Source organism: Protopterus annectens, chromosome 4.part1 (assembly GCF_019279795.1).
Source record: "Protopterus annectens isolate FY-2018-M chromosome 4.part1, PAN1.0, whole genome shotgun sequence".
NCBI lineage: Eukaryota > Metazoa > Chordata > Ceratodontiformes > Protopteridae > Protopterus > Protopterus annectens.
The window spans coordinates 523,289,970-523,306,347 of record NC_056734.1 but is presented as its reverse complement, the minus strand read 5'-3'; the positions used below and the strand labels follow the sequence as shown (position 1 = coordinate 523,306,347).

Sequence of the window (16,378 nt, the reverse complement as noted above, 5' to 3'; positions counted from 1 at the left end):
GCATCCATGGGACCTGATGGTGTCCCCGGCTGTGTGCTCCATGAACTCAATGAGGAATTAAACCCACAGCTAGGACAGCTGTTTAATCAAAGTCTTACCTCTGGATACGCACCCAGGAGTGGCGCACTGCAACTGTGGTACCACTTCACAAAGGCGGTGCCTCCACCGACCCTGGAAATTACCGCCCATTAGCTTGACAAGCCTTATCTGCAAAGCCATGGAGAGGATCATAATGGACCTCATAAATAAAGACATAGGGAATTTGCAGACTTTGGATCCAACCCAGTTTGGCTTTGTCAAAGGCAGATCATGCCTTTTAAACTTGGTTGACTTTTGAAACAGTCACCAAAGCCATTGATGAGGGAAAGGCAGTCCATACAGCCTACCTCGATCTGGCTAAGGCCTTGATACAATACCCCATTCGAGTATCATTGAAAAACTCATCAGCTTAAATGTCAACCCATACATCACAAGATGGGTTGCAAACTGGCTGAGTGACAGAACCCACAGGGTCAGAGCTGCTGGCGCCATGTCAGACTCAAAGCCTGTCACAAGTGGTGTCCCACAGGGATCAGTCCTGGGCCCACTCTTGTTTGGCATCTACTTTTGCGAAGTACAAGCAAACACAGGAGGGTTATGGCTGACAAAGTTTGCAGATGACTGCAAACTGGGCGCCATAGTAGAAAACACATCTGACACAGATATCCTTCAGAAGGGTCTCACAGAAGCGGATAACTGGTGCCAGAGCCACGGCCTAAAGTTAAATGCCAAAAATGCATAGTCATACCCTTCGGGAAAAACAAGGTTACCCCTAGCTACCAAATAGGTGGCAATCCACTGAGCACAGAAGAAGTTATCAGGGACCTGGGGACCCAGGTTGATAGTAGTCTGTCATTCGACACCCATGTAGCTAAAGTAGTTAGGAAGACCTTCTACATTGCCCACCTTATCATGAAGGGATTCTCATCTAGATCAAGGGAGGTCATAGTCTCCCTTTACTCATCACTCATCAGACCAATGATTGAGTACAATGCCCCATTCAGAATGTATCTGACCCGACACTTGCAGCAGCTGGAGAGGCCACAAAAGTTCCTCACCAAAAGGATAAAGGGTCTCAAAAATCTGTCCTATGCTGCCCGACTGAAAGAACTCCAGCTCTATTCAGTCGCTGACCGCTTGCTCAGAGGTGACCTTTGCCTAACATACAAGGCCATGTCAAACCCAGATTTGATGAATATGCTTCACCTCAAGAAATCTAGATCCATCAGAGCCACAAGGGCGGGAGACTTAAACCTTGACACGGCTATTAATAGGACGTGCTGGAGGGATAGATTCATCACCCAAAGACTCCCTATGCTGTGGAACAAAATCCCGGTACATGTGAGGCAGAGCACCTCGCTGGCCTTGTTCAAGAGAAATCTTGACCAATGGATGGGAGATCGCAGATATACCCCAGGGATTACCTCAGTGTCACTGCTCGACAGAGGCACAGCAAAATAATGGGTATAGTTCCCCATACTAAAGGGGTGGCGTAAGCCACAAAACGAAGGGCTAGGCTTGTAAATGCCCTCGGGCAGATAGCCTAGTATGAACCTATGAACCTATGAACTGCAAATGGTCAAAACTTTCTCAGATGATATAAGAATGTCATTTGGTCTCGATAAATGTGCAAAAGCAACCTTTAAAGCAGGAAAGCTGCAGCACTAAGCAAATATGGGCTTGGCACAGGAATGTGATATAAAGGAATTTGAGCAAGAGGGAGTTTATAAATACTTGTGAACTGATGAAGGATTGACAACAAAACATGAACAAATGTGAACAAAACTCAATAAGGAATATTTCAGGAGATTAAAATTAATACTGAAAACAGCCCTGACTTTTAGAAACAAAGTCCAAGCTAGAAATCAATTTGCTCTTCCTGTTCTAACTTAACAGTTTTGGAGTGACTGACTGGCCTCAAATGATATTGGATCAGTTGGACAGGAAAATAAGAAAACTGGTTCATGCTTATTAAATGATATATAAAAATAGTGTATACCAAGATTATATATTCTGAAGGAGGTATGGGCCTCCATGAAACTGATTACATGTTTAGATCTGCATCATAGGATTATGTACATATCTGCTGACCTCACCAGATCTAAACATAGTGAAAGTTTAAAACAAGGAGAGACAGTCTAAGATGACTTCTAAGCTTATTTTAGCTGAAGCATATCAGTGTCAGGCAGGAATAAAAACCAAACCAGAAGTAGACAAAAATCAGGCAGCAAGTGAATGTGCCAAAAACAAAAGAAAGCATATAAAAAGAAGGATCAGATGAGAAGGCAAGAATGTGGAAAAGGGATAAATATAGTTGCAATATAGTTGGAAGTACAGAAAACTTCTAGAATAACCTCATGTTGATCAGGGTATGATGCAGAAATGGTTAAGGAGAAGTGAATTTAAACCAAAAGATGAAAGGTTAATATTAGCAGCCAAGGATAATGGACTATGTACATGTTTGTTTTCAAAGTCAATTGAACATACAGGAGAAACAGACAAAAGCAGGTTCTGTAAAACAGAACTGGAAACAATCATACATCTTGTTGTTGGGTGTGATACACTAATGGCGATGGTTTGTATACTGAAAGGCATAATAATGCGGCAAGTCTGTTGTATTGGGGATTCATTGGGGAGGCAAAAGGATCTATGTCTGGGCACCCCCATTTTTGCATTATCATGCTGAATACTTGTGGATTTAATTTTCTCTCGTGAGGATTCATGATGTTTCTGCTTAAGTCGTCTGCCAGAGTATTTTTCTTTTCAGGCAGGAATTGTGCTTGTAGATGAACATGAAAGGTTAGAGCTGTGTTCCACAAGGTCATGGCTTGTCTGCATAGGAGATAAGAATGAGTGCCCCCTTGCTTGTTTATGTACCACATAACTGTGGTGTTGTCTGTCTTCAATAATAGTTGTCCTGGATGCAGAAGGTCCTTGAAAGCTGTTAGGGCATTTTGTACAGCCAACATCTCTTTTTGATTGATGTGAAGATGCATTTGGTCTGCGGTCCACTTGCCCTGAATACATTTTCCTGCCATGTGTGCTCCCCAGGCATAATCTAAAGCATCTGTTGTTAATGTCTGCCTGGCTGTGGGAAGAGTGAAAGGCTTTCCCTTGTTGAGGTGACATGCCTGTGCCCACCATCAAAACTGTTGCAGGCAGGGAATTAATGGTATTACTGCTTCCAAACTGTGACAGTGTTGAGTCCAAACACTTTTTAGGTACCATTGTAATTTCCTCATATGCAGTCTGACATATGGAATTAGTAGAATGCTGGATGCCATGAATCCCAAGGCCTGCAGAATTTTTCTTGCAGGGAGTTGGGTTTTTGTTGCCGTCAATTGAAAGTACTGAGTCAGTTGTTCTTGCTTGTCTGGCGTGAGATAAGCCATCTGGGTCATTGTGTTTAAGCTGGCACCCAGGAATATTATCTCTTGTGAGGGCACTAGTTTTGACTTCTTTTTGTTTACTGTGTACCCTAGGCAAATTAGCAACCTTTTTACAAACGCCAGATGCTTTAGAAGAATGTCCTTGGTCTCTGCTTGAATAAGACAATCGTCCAGGTATGGATATATTTGAATTCCTTTTTGTCTGCAAAATGCAATTACTGGTGCCAGGCACTTTGTGAAGACCCTGGGCGCAGTAGATAAGCCAAAGGGCAGTGCATAGAATTGGTAATGCATTGAACCAGCTATGAATCTGAGGTATCTTCTGCAATTTTGTCTGATAGGGACATGCAGGTATGCCTCTTTGAGGTCCAAAGTAACAAGCCAAGCCTTCTTGCCCAGCATGGGAAGAAGCTGCTGTAGTGTCAACATTTTGAATTTCGGAACATCCAAGTAAGTATTTAGAGTAGAAAGGTCTAGTATGGGTCTCCAGACTTTGTCCTTTCTGGGGACCAGGAAACGTCTTGAGTAAAATCCTTGTCCTTGTTCCTGTTGTGGCACTTTTTGAATAGCTCTCATGTCCATGAGGGCTGTAATTTGTTTTTGTGCCTCTGCCCATTGATTTTGTGGCAGGTCTGGCATTCCTTTTAGCCTTGGTAGAGTGTGAAAGTAGAACCTGTAACCTTGAGACACAATATTCAGAACCCATTTGTCTTGGGTGATTATATGCCAATTTTGAGAAAAAAGTGCTAGTTTTCCCCCTAAGGGAGCTGCCAGAAGGTAAGTGCTTGGCATTTGAAGGGGGAAGTCATTGGGACTGTTTCCTGTAAGGTTGTGACTTGTCTTCACCTCCTTTTGGAGTTGAAGCACCCCACTGTCCTGGTCTGTAAGAGCCTTGGGGCTGAGATCTGCCTCTTGGGCGTCTGTATCTGCCTCTTTGTGGTCTGTCTGACAGTGGAAAGAACCAATTCTTTGAAGGCCAATTTCTGTTAAATCGAGGTGGCTGTACCTGTAAGAAATCCTTCACTGTTTGCATAGATTTTGCCTTATTCTCCATTTTCTTTAATACCTCTTCTGCCTTAACACCAAATAAAATATCCTGCTGTAAAGGAGCATCCAATAATTTAGCCTTAACATGATCAGGTAAACCTTGTTCTTTTAACCAAGCATGCCTTCGAATCACAGATCCTGTAACTGCTGCTCTACAAGAAGCCTCTAATGAATCAAAACCACATTGCGGAGTATGTTTTCCCACTTGCTCAGCTGCATGCAATAAATCCTGAATTTCCTTATAGTCAGGATTTTCTGAACTTGCAATTATTTTCTGTTTTAACAGAGACATTAAATATTGTTGGTATTTAAGCATGTGAAACTGGCAATTTAAAGCTCTTACTGCTAAAGTTGCAGAGGTGTAAACTTTCTTCCCCCATCTGTCTAATGCTCTAGAATCCCTGTCAGAGGGAACTGGATTTTTAGCCGTGGAAGCCTTTACCCCTTTGGGACCATGGGAAATAGTTTCTGGGTCAGCAACAGGGTTTTTATAAAGAAATTTGTGTGAGTCAGGGACTCTGTAGTACCTGTCTGGCTTGACTGGAGCAGGGGGCAAAGAATCAGGGTTTAAACTGGATTCAGAAAACACATCATCCACAATATCTAACACTGGTGGAATAGCAAGGGGCCTGTGCTGAGGCAATAAAAGGAAGTCTCTGAGCCTTTTCTTGGATTCTGAGTAATCCTGGTCCTCCCAATGGAAATGCTCCCTCATGGTATGTAAAGTTTCCCCAAAAGAATAATCCTCAGGAGGAGAGGCTGAAGGAATTGATTCTTCAGCATCAGGGTCCTCATAGGGGGGGTAAAGAGTATCCCTGGTCTGAAGAGGAATCAGAAGAGATGGAAACCTGGTCAGAGGAGTCATAGTCTGTATCCTGCCTAGGCCTTTTATCAGGAGGGGGATGGGTACCCCTGATCAGAGTAATTAAGTCTTCGGCCATTTTGAGCATCTGTTTTTTAGGCATGGAGGCCTGTTCAGGAGAATGCTGTACTTGCTTCTTTGTCTTTAATGGAGTTTTAGACTTGGCTGTAGTTTTTATGGTAAGCTGTGAAGGTCTGAAAACACCCTCGGAAGCCGATGCCTGCTCAGCGGCTCCAGACCCACCTGAAGGGTTCGTTTCCAAAGGCCCAACACTTTGAGTATCCAGAGGCCTAGACATCTCCACGTGGGAGTCAGAGGCAGCCTGTGGCTCTCAGATAGTGGGTGTCAGGGGCTGCGAAAGTGCCTCACTGAGAACCGTCAAACAGGCATCTGGCCTAAAAGAGGCTTCATCGTCAGTTTTGGGCCTCGAATGCCTGTCCTTTTCCTTGTCTTTGCATATTTTGTGTATTCCGGTCATCGGTTGTTCCGACGGCATGGTATAATTAAAACTTTGGCCAAAGTAATGGCGAGCAAAATCAAACCGATGTTTAATAGTGCGTTTGTTAAATCTAGCACAAAACCGACAACTAGTGACGTCGTGGTCTGGGCCTAGGCATGGAGTACAGTAAGAATGAAAATCCTTATGAGGTATTTGCTTCCCACAAGAAATACAATTATTAACTTTTACTGACATCGGTCTGAGGCAAGAAAAAGTTTCCACAATGGGGTACTTAGATTTATTGAAGACTTCGGTTCTGAAATTTGGATTGAAAATCTCAGGAGTCGGCCGACCGGCACTTGCAAACTGCTTTTGCTTCGGGCACTGCGTGGCAAGAAAGACTGAAGAAAATGGCGTTGGCTGCATCTTATATACCGCTGGTGCACTGACGTCAGGGAAGAAGCGACAGCAACCGACGCCGGACCAAGACTTTGGAACTCTGGCCGACTGCGGGACCGCCTGATGGCAGGATAACCCAAGTGTAATGACTGCAGCAGTGAAACACGATGAACATTAGTCCTCTTAATGAGATAAACTTGAGAGACGTATCTAATTGCAGTCCCAGCCCCACTGCACTGAATGCAGCGAGCACAGATGCCAGTCCAAATGTATGCTGATGTTATGACTGGCAGGTGGTAAGAAAGAATCTCTGTGTGACTAGGTGTTGCCATGTTGTATAGGGGCTTGCTGCAGTGCTTTGTGCAAGCACTGTTATGTTAAGCTTTGCTACAATACAGCAATGTAACTAAAAGCCAGTCAGGAATTTTAGAAGGTCAAAAGTTAATGAAGCTAGATTCTTTGTTACACCAATATAGTCTAATTGTGTGTGTGTGTGTGTGTGTGTGTGTGTGTGTGTGTGTGTGTGTGTGTGTGTGTGTGTGTGTGTGTGTGTGTGTGTGTGTGTGTGTGTGTGTGTGTGTGTGTGTGTGCGTGTGTGTGTGGGTGTGGGTGTGTGTGGGTATGTGTGGGTGCGTGTGTGCATGTGTGTGTGTGTGTGTGTGTGTGTGTGTGTGTGTGTGTGTGTGTGTGCGTGCGTGTGTGCACGCGCATGTGTGTGTGTATGTGTGTGTGTGTGTGTGTGTGTGTGTGTGTGTGTGTGGGGTTATGTCAATGTATTGTGTGTATGTTCAGCTTATAAACTACTGGCTACACATCTGTACAGACTCTTCCTCGATTTCAGGAAAGGAAACAAAGAAAGACATTATTACAGTAAATCATTTCAATATTCATGACTTTAGCTGATATTGCATGTATAAACTCTTGATTTGTTTGGAGGTGGAATTAAGAAAATGCAGTATGGAGTGAGGAAAAGGGGCTTTTGGACAGTCCCACTGGAGCCTTTGGCCAGGGGCTCCATCGCAGTGGCCTTTCCTGTCAAAGTCAAACTGCTGTGGCTGACAGAAGGTCAAGGTCACAGACAGTGCATACTGAGTGGTAACTGAAGTCTGCGTAGTATAAACTGATGATGATGATGAAGGGCAATGGTCTTACTGTGCAGATAAATAATGTGCAAACAATGTTCAGCAACAAACCTAAGCTACTTCATTCGCTGTTGGTTTCTCCACTCTTATATCTGCCATTTTCTCATATAGACCAGTCCCCTCAGCTCCAACATGCAGCTATTATAAGCCCAAACTCTGTGGAAAAATGTGTCTCTTCTTGGGATGATGAAGGTGTCATAAACATACACACAGTGCAGGTCCTGCTAAGGATTGTTTAGAAGATTCTCATGCATTCTAGGACTTAGCGCACCATTAATTAGCAAACTCCACCTCCCTGACATACACCTTGCCCCCTGCAGGTAGCATCTTATTTTCTTGTATCCCTATGTATGGCTACAAGACTTACTAAGAGCAATTGATTATGACACATGCAATTTCCTCACCTCCACACAGCTTGTCTACGGACTATCTGTCCTTCCTTCTTTAAAGGTCTCTGTGTGATACATATATTTTTAGTCCCTGACTGCCATTACCTGAGGAGTTAAGGTGCAGAGTATCTCACCTTTTCCTTTCAACTGACTGTCAAAATGGTGGATGTGTGAGTGAGTACCTGAAACAGACCTACAAGACAGGATACATTATAAAGAGCAAATGTCTAATTCCTAGAAAAGGTGGGAGAGGGAACCATTAAGCATCACAAAGGGTAGATATTTGGTTGAGTACAGAGGGAAAGATGTCAAGACATGCAAGAAAGGCTCATAGGTTCATAGGTAGGTACTAGACTATTGGCCCTAGGGCCTATACAAGCCTAGCCAAAAAGGTTCCCTGGCTTTCGCCACCCAAGAAAATTATTTTCCTGTGCCCCTGTCGAGCAGAGTCACAGAGGTGATCCCCAGGGTGAATTTCCTATTTCCCATCCAATCATCAAGATTTTTCTTGAAGAGTGCTAATGAGGAGCTTTGTTTGATATAGATAGGTAGTTTGTTGCACAGTATGGGAAGTCTCTGGGACAGGAATCTACCCCTCCAGCATGTTCTGTTTATTGTGGTGACAAGGTTTAGGTCCCTAGAGCGTGTAGCTCACAGGGATTGGGATTTCTTTAAGTGGAGCATGTCCAACAGCTCTGGGTTTGACATAACTTTGTATGTTAGGCAGAGATCGCCTCTGAGTAGGCGATATAAGACAGAGTAAAGCTGGAGTTTTTTGAGACGGTCTGCGTAGGGCATCTGTTTGAGGCCGGTAATCCTCTTTGTGAGGTATTTCTGCTGCCTTTCCAGTTGTTGTAGATGTCTTGTGAGGTACATACCAAAAGGGGCACTGTACTCTATAATGGGTCTAATGAGTGATGAGTAGATGGGAACAATGACCTCTTTTTTCCTGGATGAGAAACCTTTTGTGATAAGGTGTGCCACGTAGAAGGATTTCCTGATTACTGTGGTGATGTGATTATCAAAGGAGAGACTACTGTCCACCTGTGTCCCAAGGTCTCTTATCACACTTTCGGTGTTAAGTAGATGGGTCTATATTAGAACACTGAACATTCAAAATTTCGAGTGTTCTAATATCAAACACTATGAATCGAAAATTTAAAACATCGAACATTCAGAACAGCAAATTTTTTCCTAGGGAAAAAATTCGCTGTTCCAAAACACATACACACAACACAAGCACACCAAACAAACAGCAATCCACACACATACACCTAAACTCTTACACCTAACCCTAGACTAAACTATACATACACCACTAACTATCCACTTACCTTAACCTTAACCCTAACCCTAAGGTCCGTCACTATCGCACAGTCACCTCACCCGCGCCCTAACCCTAACTCACCTAACCCACTCTAACCCTCACATCCACACAATCGCACACTTACCTGAACCCAACCCGTAAATTTCCACCACAGTGCTGAAAATACCGAAGCAACAGAAAAGGACAACCAAATTCTTTACCTAGGAAAAAATTTGGTTTTCTGAATCTTCGATATTTTCGCTAAAAACGGGTTGATATTAGAACACTCAAAATTTTGAACATTCAGTGTTCTAATATAGACCCATGTAGACTACCACCTATGTGGTAGCTCATGGGTACAGAGTTTTTGCAAAGAGGATGATGATGCACTTTTTGGCATTGAGTTTGAGGCCATGGCTTTGACACCAGGCATCTGTCTCAGTGAGGCCCTTTTGTAGGATGTCCACATCGTTAGGAGTTTCAGTTATGGCTCCTAGTTTACAGTCATCTACGAACTTCATTAGCCAAATATCTTCTGTGTTAACCTGTACTTCAGAAAAGTAGATACCAAACAGGAGAGGACCCAGGACTGAACCCTGTGGTACTCCACTTGTCACTGGTCTGAAGTCGGATTTGGAGTCTGCTACTTTCACAGTGTGGGTTCTGTCAGTGAGCCAGTTGGCAACCCATCTTGTGACATAGGGATTTATACCTAGTTTAGTGAGTTTAGCTATAATTCCAGAGTGGGGGATGGTGTCAAAAGCCTTGGCGAGATCTACATAGGCTGTGTGAACCACCTTACCCTTGTCTACGGCTTTGGTGACTGCTTCAAATAAGTCTATCAGGTTTAGGAGACATGATCTGCCTTTTACAAACCCGAACTGGGTGGGGTCCAGAGTTTGGAGATTACCATTGTCTTTGTTTTTAAGTTCCATGATGATACATTCCATGGCCTTTCAGGCCAGGCTCATTAGACTAATGGGGCCGTAGTTCCCAGGGTCCATGGTGGCTCACCCTTTGTGGAGTGGGATAACCGTCGCTGTGAGCCATTCAGTGGGCACAAAGCCTGAGATGGGGCTATAACTGAACATGGTGCTTAGGTCAGGTGCCAGTTCATTCTGTAGTTCATGAAGAACACAGCCTGGGATGTTGTTGGGTCCAATGGATGCTGTGTTCTTGGCTTTGGAGTGTGTGGTTTTTACCTGTGCAGCTGTGATTACAGGAACTTTGCATTATTTCGGTATAGAGATGGGCCCTTTAGGGGGGTAAGGGGGGGGGTAAGGTTAGCACTCAACCTATCTGCCAGGATGTTGGTAATATCAGTTGGTTCTGTATATTTAGTGCCATTGTGCTGTAACTCACACCAGATCTGAGTGTAGCCATTGAGATTCTTGACATAGCTATAGAATGCTTTGTGGTTGTCTTTAGAATCAGTGGCGATTTTGTTTTCATAACTAGCTTTGGAGGATTTTATGAGAGATCTCAGCTTCTTACTGAGGCTGGCCAGGGAGTTCCTCCAATCATGGGAGTTTACTCTTTTTTGCAATAGTTTCTTTCTTCTGTTGTAGAGTTTGTTTATGGCAGGGGACCACCAGATTGGCTTCCTTTTTTTGGAGGATAGCATCTTGGATCTGTTAGGGATAGCACGATCCATGCACTCATGTAAGTGCTTATAAAGTGCATTTGTGTAGGATTCAGCAGTCATACCCCTATTGTCTGTCTGCATGAGTTTCGTGAAGTTTGCTATTTCTGTCTTAAGAAGCATGAAGTTGGCTTTGGAGAAATTTTTTACGGTGGTTTCCCTAATGGGGGTGGGGGCGGGATGTGGATTCTAGGCTAATTAGCTTGTGGTTGGATCTGACCAATGAGCAATTGACCTGTGGTGTGGAACACTGGTCGCCCATGTTGGTAATGACTAGGTCTAGGATATTGCTGCCCCTGGTGGGGGTGTGGATAAGTTGATCTAAGGCGTTGGAATTTATGAATTCAAGAAAACGTTGAGCAAAACAGTTTGTACATGAGTAGTTTTCCCAGTTAATGGTGGGGTAGTTTAAATTGCCCATTATTAGGGTGTTGGGTTTTACCCTAATATTTTCCAGTATATCAAGAAATGAGGAGTGGGAATCCTAGGACATGGTGGGGGATCTGTAGCAAGTTACAATTTGGATTTCGGTCTTGCCCAGAGTTAGTTGCACTTGATAATCTCGGACGCATTATGCTGAGCAACTAGCCTGGAGGTGTGGATATCCTTAATGAATATGGACATGCCTCCACCTTTAGCATTTCGGTCCAGGTTATGTGGCCGAAAGGTGTCGTATGAATTATAGCCTGATAATGCAGGGGTGCTCTCTGGAGCCTTGAACCAGGTTTCTGTCACTGCACAGATGTCGATGTTCTCCATTTTAAGGAGTGCCTCGAGTGAGTGCATTTTGAGGTTTAGACTTCTAGCATTGAGTAGCATTACCCTCAAGGTCAGGGCAAAGTGGGTACATTACACACCACTCCAAACGAGAGAGTGAGATAGTGAGAGACAGAAAAGCATAGGGCAAAACATAAAGACATATTCTGCAGGGTAGAGTTTGACGTGGAGATGGACAGACAGTAAAATATATTATAGAGTCAAGAGGGAGACAGAGAATAAATAAGTAAGGTACAAAATGTACGATACAGATGTCAAGAGCCTGATGAATGAGTGGAAAGGGAGCTTGGGGCCACATTGCTTCTACATATCTATCCTAACCGCCTGTACCAATATAAGCAGTAGACGCTGAAACCTTACTTTTAAGCAAACAGGGAAGGAAAATGTGGAAACATTTCCTGCTCTCAGTATTTTACTGAGGTCAGTCATTTAAATCTATTAAATGCATCCCCATCAGAATAAAGGAACACACATGCACGTATATGGTGGGTTTCAGAATTTCTTGTTTCTAAAATACATTATGGTGTAGAGTTAATATTTTGTGTAATACACTTGAGTTAATAGGCTACTGCCCCTTAGTTCTAAGCTTACATCTACTGCTGAAAACATGAATATCCCATAAATACTTCATCAGAGCTGTGTGCAGAAATTAATAGCTCAAAGGCAGACAATGCATGTTAGATTCATTGTACAATACCACTGTTATAAGCTCAGCCTTGTGCCGTTCATCATATGAGCCCTTCTGTGTTATATATAGCCACGGAGGCTTGAATATACTAGACAAGGAAAAAATGGACATATGGCCAAATAACTCAGAGATGCCTATAGCTCAAACACCAGGTGTGTATGCTTCTCACATTTGTATTACCTGAAGATTTTAGTGTACAACAAACTAAATTACTGGCATATAATTTGTATACATTTAACATAAAACAGCAAGTGAACCCAAGTGGTTTTACATATAAAGTGCACACTGGAACCAGCCGGGAAATGAAAGAGAGGCCCTTTACACTGCTCTGTTTTAAATTTTTTACGAGCTGGAATTTTCTTTTCATAAGAATTTCCTCCAGTGGAATTTGCTCAGCACCTTTTTCAGCTGTTGTATACTGGCAAGGACATTAACCCCCCCACCCCATAAATGAAAACCACTCAGCAGCCATATGGACACATAAAGAAACTGCTGTTCCACAGTACACAGTAGGTACATAGGTGCATCACTCAGAGCAAATCTAACAGTTTACCGTGTTAAATCTGATAGAGTCATTCTATTCCACACATAGTCTGATATTGTGTCAAAGTATATTAAAGCTCAGCATTTTCCACATTAGCCGGGTCAACCCTTGTTAAAAGGTGTTCGTTCTTACGCCATGATATATTTGAAATTGTAGCTCCTACAACGTCATAAACGTCACTGCCTTTGCTTTTGGATAAGTGATGTATAGCAGTAGCTGAAAGAAGGTAAAGCTGCAGTGAAGAAATGTTTTTTTCTGAAAGAGAAGTGTGCTTGTCATTTGCCACATTAACAACAACCAGACATATACTTTGCAGTCATGCAGTCAATACACTTGATTATAGTTAAACAGTCTGTTCTTTAGCTTCATGTGGCATATCATATTCACTCTGTGACACATAAATCCTTTTCATCTTGCACTCAAGCATGCATGTACACACACACACACACACACACACACACACACACACACACACACACACACACACACACACACACACACACACACACACACACACAATCCTACTCACATACAAACAGGAATACTGCAAATAAATGAAAAACTAATACTCTTAGAGCCACATGTACTATGAATAACAGCATTTCTCAGAGGTAAGGACATGTGATCTAATTAATTACACATTCTTGGAACAAATCCTATCCATAACTGAAAACAAATGCCTTTTTGTAAGCACGGAATACAGAAATCCACACTCTGCACTTTTATCCTCCCAAGCCAAAGCAAGCATATAATACTGATTGGTTGTATCAATGGGTAACTGGTAAAATCTGGCATCCAGGGACAACAGCAGTTGCATAAAGATGCATAAACACTTCCTGTTCCAATTGAAGCCATATGAATTCTGCTAATCCAGATAACTGCTAGTAAGTGCAAACAATCTTTTCAGATTTACATTTATTTAAGGTGTATTTTCACTGACAAATTGCTAATTTTGTTGATTTCTGTAAATCTTTACATGCCCACATGCAAAGCCATACGTTTTTACATTTTCTACATTTCTTATTCTGTACTGTAGCACAGATATGGAGACCCTCTTCTCCCATCCTTCAAAACCATTCTAAAAGACTTCCTAGCCAAAAGCTATCTCTGTTCTTGCTCAACACCAGGATAAACCATATCCCTAAATGTGGACATATACCTGTTCATACCTTACATCTTCTTTCTCTCCCTTCTTCACTCCCTTCTGTTACTTTCGTTTCCTTGTTTTTTCTCCCTAAATATACCGTATGCCTGCTTTTCTCTCAGTTTGTATTACAATTCTTGTTTGTTTTATACTTACCTTTAATTTCTCTATAAACGGGCTAAAATTCTTCTAAGTATTAAATCATTGTTACATAGCTTACATCTATTCTTCACCAATGTTTTCATATTATGGTTAAATCTGGTATGATTATTTAAACTGTAGATACTTTTGCATTATTTTTGAAGATTGTAAAATTATTGTTCTTAAAATGTTTTGTAATTCTATTGAGCTTTTCTCCCTGAGCCTCTGTTGAAAATGGGCTCCTACCCAGTCGGACTTTCCTGGTAATCAAATGTCAATAAATTAATAAATAAATAAATCTGTGAGTCCTCAATAAAGTCTACTTATGCATCAAGATTGTAAACAAGAAGAAGTGGGTTAGAGTACACAGAAGCATGGTGCTAGCTCCATCCTTTTTAGAAGACAAAATGTGTGGGGGCTGAGGAATGCCCTCAGAGCAGCTGGAACTGTTACTGTGTTCCCCATACATGTGTTAAATGGCTGTATCACTGAGTGAAAGTCAATCAGTCTCAAGACATGCACTGCTGAACGGGTTTATTTCTAATCATATTGAACAGAGTGCAACATCTTGTCAGAGTATATTGCTTATACAAAGCTTGATAGTTGGGCGTCGGGCTGGCAACTTGGCACCATAAAAAATCTACTTCCAATCATTAGCGGACCGGAGTTCTGCTGTGGTGAGCCCTAACCGGGAAAAGCCAAAAAGACAAACAACAACTGTTTTCCATTTAGTTGTTCTGTGAATATGAAGCATCAAGTAAGTAAATGGGAAAGAGACATAAATACATAATACAAAAAGATTAATGTTGAAAATCCCATAGATCACACACACAGCACAGATATACAGAAGGCCAGAATGATGCCATGGAAAGTTCTATTTTTGCTGAATTTTTTTATCTATGACTGTTGCCTAACATAGCTTTACAATTGCTCATATTGCATTTAAAATCACGATAGCTGCATTAATGTGCAGGAGTATTGCTTTCTGCCTAGCTTAATGTGCTTGAGTGCATGCTTCTCTTCGTGTCTTAATGGATGTGTACAGCTAAGCTTGGGTTGCGCATATCCACCTATTTATCTGAGCTTCTGCTACATTGTATGACTGAACAGTGTCAGGTTACCATTAGCTGATTTCTGGATGTATACATGGCTGCACAAGGTTCTTCTGCCCTGAGGTTTGTCTAACTTGTCCACTGCCAGTTGTTGTACATGTGCATTTATGATCATGCTTCTGTATGCATCGAAGTGTGCAAGTGTGCCTCTGTTCTAGCATATACAAGTCTGTGGGATATGGAGTGCTCTTTCGGCTTTTCCCGGTTAGGGGTTGCCACAGCGGAACTCCGGTCCGCTAATGATTGGTAGTAGATTTTTACGTGCCGAGTTACCAGCCCTGACGCACAACCTTCAACGAAGGTACGCCCATTCACCCATGTCTCCACTTAGAAGACGCTCTAGCTGAGAATCGAACAGGACAGCGTCTTACTGTGAGGCGACAACGCTACCGCAGCACCACCACTGCTACAGATCAGAAATAAATAAGAAGAAAATTCACCAACAGCCTAGTCAAAAATATAATATAATATACCATTTTACTGAAATAAATTAAACAGTGCTGCAGTAAAAAAACAAATCACTACATTTTGTGGGCAAAGCTTCATCCCCTCTCTATGTTTAGAATACATCACCCTTACAAACTATAACTCGAAGGTTGCCACATATTGGAGAAAGAAACAGCTCTCCTAAACTATGTAAACCACAGAGGGTTTTTCTTATCCTGGAAGGAAAGCTATTTCCCTATAACAACCTCACTCCGAGATATCACACTGTGCTATTCTATTTTCTTTTCTTTCTTTCCTTTTTTATTTTATTTATCTGCAATTTTTCTTTGTGTTTTTTTTTCAGAAAAAAAGCTCCCTCTCTTGATTAGAGTTAGAATATTTCACAAAATGTTCTTGGCTAGATAAAAAAGAACATATAAATTTCCATTGCTTTGTGTTTGGGTATGTGGATCTCTATAAGTCTGTGTAGCTCAAAATATGTGTGTGTGTGTGTGTGTGTGTGTGTGTGTGTGTGTGTGTGTGTGTGTGTGTGTGTGTGTGTGTGTGTGTTTGTGAGAATGTAAATGTTGTATCTATGTATCTGTGTGCATGTGCCATGAATCTGTGTACATCTGACTGTGTAAATATTTGTGTGACCCTGTGTGTGTATGTTTATATAACTGAAAAAGGCATTTGGCAGATGAAATGCCAACATTAGCAACTATTTAAAGAAACTGTTGTTGATGGTTAAATAATAAAGGTTTAGAATCTGTTATGGCAGTTAAAAATAATTTCAGTAAAAATAAGACCTATATCATTATTTTTTAACTTTAATGTAAAGTTGTATGACAGTTATTTCGACAAATGTTAAATAAAGAAATATGTTCAAACA

General features: G+C 41.9%; 1 protein-coding gene across 1 annotated transcript in view; it reads right to left on the bottom strand.

Annotated features, from left to right (window-relative positions):
* SNED1 (sushi, nidogen and EGF like domains 1) overlaps window positions 1–16,378 on the bottom strand; it is a 1,598,911-nt gene that overhangs the window by 1,188,767 nt on the left and 393,766 nt on the right. The window lies entirely within an intron of this gene.